This window comes from Entelurus aequoreus, linkage group LG18, assembly GCF_033978785.1.
Source record: "Entelurus aequoreus isolate RoL-2023_Sb linkage group LG18, RoL_Eaeq_v1.1, whole genome shotgun sequence".
NCBI lineage: Eukaryota > Metazoa > Chordata > Actinopteri > Syngnathiformes > Syngnathidae > Entelurus > Entelurus aequoreus.
In genome coordinates, this window is record NC_084748.1 from 3,937,548 (window position 1) to 3,942,683 (window position 5,136).

Consider the following 5,136-nt stretch of genomic DNA (forward strand, 5'->3'; position numbering starts at 1 on the left):
AACGTTCCAATAAAAATTAGATTTTATTTTGTTATTTTATTATTATTTGTTTGTATTTATTTCATTATTTGATTGTTTATTTATTTATTCATACAATTATTTAATTCATGAATTATTTATTTTTATTCATTCAAAATGTATGTATTATCAACATTTATATTTATTATATTATTTTTTCAAACGTTCCAATAAAAATGAGATTTTATTTTGTTATTGTATCATTATTTGTTTGTATTTATTTAATAATTTGATTGTTTCTTTATTTATCCATACAATTATTTAATTCATTATTTATTTGTATTCATTCAAAATGTATGTATTATCAATATTTATATTTATTATATTATTTTTTCAAACGTTCCAATAAAAATGAGATTAGATTTTATTTTATTATTTGTGTTTATTTAATTATTTGATTGTTTATTTATTTATTCATAGAATTATTTAATTCATTAATTTATTTTTATTCATTCAAAATGTATGTATTATCAATATTTATATTTATTATATTATTTTTTCAAACGTTCCAATAAAAATGAGATTTTATTTTGTTATTGGATTATAATTTTTTTGTATTTATTTAATTATTTGATTGTTTATTTATTTATCTATACAATTATTTAATTCATTAATTATTTGTTTTCATTCATTCAAAATGTATGTACTATCAATATTTATATTTATTATATTATTGTTATTTTATATCATTATTATTACTATATATTACCATACACACAAATGTACCGAAAATTGGTACCATTGAGTACCGGTACCGATTCCCAGGTACAGGGAATTGGTGCCGTTTGGGTTGAAAGGTGAAAGGTGTCCAAATGAAGTACGTCGTAATGAAGTTCTTAGTGAAGAAAAGAGGGTAAAAAAAGAGACAAATGAAGTACATCATTGAGTTATTAGTGAAGAAAAGAGAGTTCTAGAAGAACGTGTGTGGTGGGAAGTGGTTATCTGTTCACTATTTCACAGGCGGGGCCTTGAAAAAAGTGTCTGGTTGTCAACTTCTCGGTGGTTCTTCACGTTCTCGGTGGTTGTTCACGTCATCTCCGAGGCAGACAGTAGAAGTGTGCATCCTCCGCCACCTGCATCAGTAGTAGGAGCGATTAACCCGTCGCCATAGCAACAAAGGTCCCTTCAACTTTAACACTGACCATTTTTACACATAAAGATTAGTTGTTATTTGTCGCACTGCTTGTGTCCCGTTAGGAAGAGCTTGTTGTGGTTTCCATGGCGATGATGCAAGACAACGTTTCATAACAATAACTGAAAAGCCAGTTTGAACCCAAATCAAAGAAAGATAAGATATCTCCACAACAATGTTTACTGTTTGTTTAGCAAACAGACAAATATGGAAATACACGTTTGCTCCATTTGAGTCAGATCTAATGTGTTATATGTTTAGAACACTGAATAACAACTTTTTGGAGAAAGGTTGTCAATAATTTGGGCTTTTTTAGCAAAATGTGCGAAAAACAAGCATTTTATTGTAGCATTATTATTTATTTTAATAATATTATTTAATATTTATTTTAATATATATATATGTATATTCCTTGTGTTTCTTTTTTGTTCCAATTTCATTTAGAAAAAGTGGGATAAATTATGGAAATAATAATTACATTAAAAAACATTTTTGTGATCGTAATATAATATTTGTGAATATAATATAGTTTTGTTATATATTGTTATGTGTTATATGTTTAGAACACTGAATAAGAACTTTTTGGAGAAAGGTTGTCAACAATTTGGGCTTTTTTAGCAAAATGTGCGAAAAACAAACATTTTATTGTATCATTATTATTTATTTTAATAATAGTATTTAATATTTAATTTAATATATATATGTGTATATTCCTTGTTTCCTTTTTGTTCCAATTTCATTGAGAAAAAGTGTGATAAATTATGGAAATAATAATTACATTAAAAAACATTTTTGTGATCGTAATATAATATTTGTGAATATATTATAGTTTTGTTATATATTGTTATGTGTTATATGTTTAGAACACCGAAAAATAACTTTTTGGAGAAAGGTTGTCAATAATTTGGGCTTTTTTAGCAAAATGTGTGAAAAACAAGCATTTTATTGTAACATTATTATTTAATTTAATAATAGTATTTAATATTTATTTTAATATGTATATATTCCTTGTGTTTCTTTTTTGTTCCAATTTAATTTAGAAAAAATTTGATTAATTATGGAAATAATAATTACATTAAAAAACATTTTTGTGATCGTAATATAATATTTGTGAATATAATATAGTTTTGTTATATATTGTTATGTGTTATATGTTTAGAACACTGACTAAGAACTTTTTGGAGAAAGGTTGTCATTAATTTGGGCTTTCTTAGCAAAATGTGCGAAAAACAAGCATTTTATTGTAGCATTATTATTTATTTTAATAATAGTATTTAATATTTATTTTAATATTTATATATATATATATATATATACATTCCTTGTGTTTCTTTTTTGTTCCAATTTCATTTAGAAAAAGTGTGATAAATTATGGAAATAATAATTACATTAAAAAAACATTTTTGTGATCGTAATATAATATTTGTGAATATAATATAGTTTTGTTATATGTTATGTGTTATACGTTTAGAACACTGAATAAGAACTTTTTGGAGAAAGGTTGTCAATAATTTGGGCTTTTTTAGCAAAATGTGCGAAAAACAAGCATTTTATTGTAGCATTATTGTTATTTTAATAATAGTATTTAATATTTATTTTAATATGTATATATTCCTTGTTTCTTTTTTGTTCCAATTTAATTTAGAAAAAATTTGATTAATTATGGAAATAATAATTACATTAAAAACATTTTTGTGATCGTAATATAATATTTGTCAATATAGTATAGTAAAAGACAAAATATGCACACAATTATGGAAATACTTATTTGGTCAATTTTAGTCAGATCTAATGTGTTTTATGTTTAGAACACTGAATAAGAACTTTTTGGAGAAAGGTTGTGAAAAATGTGGGCTTTTTTAGCAAAATGTGCGAAAAACAAGCATTTTATTTTTGCGTTATTTGTTATTTTAATAATAGTATTTAATATTTATTTTAATATATATATTCCTTGGGTTTCTTTTTTGTTCCAATTTAATTCAGAAAAAAATGTAATTATGGAAATAATTACATTAAAAAACATTTTTGTGATCATACTATAAAATTTGTGAATATAATATAGTTTTGTTATATGTTATGTGTTATATGTTTAGAACACTGAATAAGAACTTTTTGGAGAAAGGTTGTGAATAATTTGGGCTTTTTTAGAAAATTGTGCAAAAAACAAGCATTTTATTGTAGCATTATTATTTATTTTAATAATAGTATTTAATATGTATTTTAATATATATATATATTCCTTGTGTTTCTTTTTTGTTCCAATTTCATTTACAAAAATTGTGATTAATTATGGAAATAATAATTCCATTAAAAAACATTTTTGTGATCGTAATATAATATTTGTGAATATAATATAGTTTTGATATAATATTTGGGTATCTTCTTGTGTCATTGCCTTTGCAGAAAATGACAAATACGCCATTAAAGTTAGCAAAAAAGACAAAATATGCACACAAATATGAAAATACACATTTGCTCAATTTGAGTTAGATCTAATGTGTTATATATTTAGAACACCGAATAAGAACTTTTTGGAGAAAGGTTGTGAATAATTTGGGCTTTTTTAGCAAAATGTGCTAAAAACAATAGTGGGAAAAAGCATTTTATTTTAGTATTATTTATTATTTTAATATTATTATTATTGTAATACAGTATATGTGCAAAAAACAATTGTGGGGAAAAAGCATTTTATTTTTAGCATTATCATCATTTTATAACAGTATACATGATATGTATTCCGTTTTATTGTATTGTGCTTTTTTGTTCCAATTTCATCAAAATTAATTGTGATTAATTATTGAAATAATAATTATTTTGTAATTATTGATTTTTTAATGTGTTATATGTTTAGAACACTGAATAAGAACTTTTTGGAGAAAGGCTATGAATAATTTTGGCTTTTTTAGCAAAATGTGCAAAAAAAAAGTGGAAAAAAAGCATTATTATTCATCATTTTAACATTATTTTTTAATACAGTATATGTGCGAAAAACAGTGGAAAAAAACATTTTATCTTAGCATTATTATTTATCATTTTAATATTTTAATACCGTATATGTATACATTATATATATATATATATATATATATATATATATATATATATATATATATATATATATATATATATATATATATATATATATATATATATATATATATATATATATATATATATATATTCTGTTTTATTGTATTGTGCATTTTTTGTTCCAATTTCTTCAAAACAAATTGTGATTAATTATTGAAATCAGTGTTTTATGTTTAGAACACCGAACAAGAACTTTTTGGAGAAAGGTTATGAATAATTTTGGCTTTTTTAGCAAAATGTGCGGGGAAAAAAAGTGGAAAAAAAGCATTATTATTTACCATTTTAATATTATTTTTTTAATACAGTATATGTGCGGAAAAAAAACAATTTATCTTGGCATTATTATTTATCATTTTAATAGTATTTTAATTCAGTATATGTATACATTAAGTATATGTATACATTATATATATATATATATATATATATATATATATACACATATATATATATATACACATATATATATATATACACATATATATATATACACATATATATATATATATATATACATATATATATATATATACACACATATATATATATATACATATATATATATATATATATATACACACATATATATATATATATATATATATATATATATATATATATATATATATATATATATATATATATATATATATATATATATATATATATATATATATATATATATATATATATATATATATATATATATATTCTGTTTTATTTTATGGTCCTTTTTTGTTCCAATTTCATCAAAACAAATTGTGATTATTGAAATAAATCATTTTTTTTAAATGCATTGATTTTTTTTACTATAATATAGAGTTTTAAAATCATATTTTGATATTTTCTTGTGTCACTTCCTTAGCAGAAATTGAAAAATACACTATTGAAGTTTC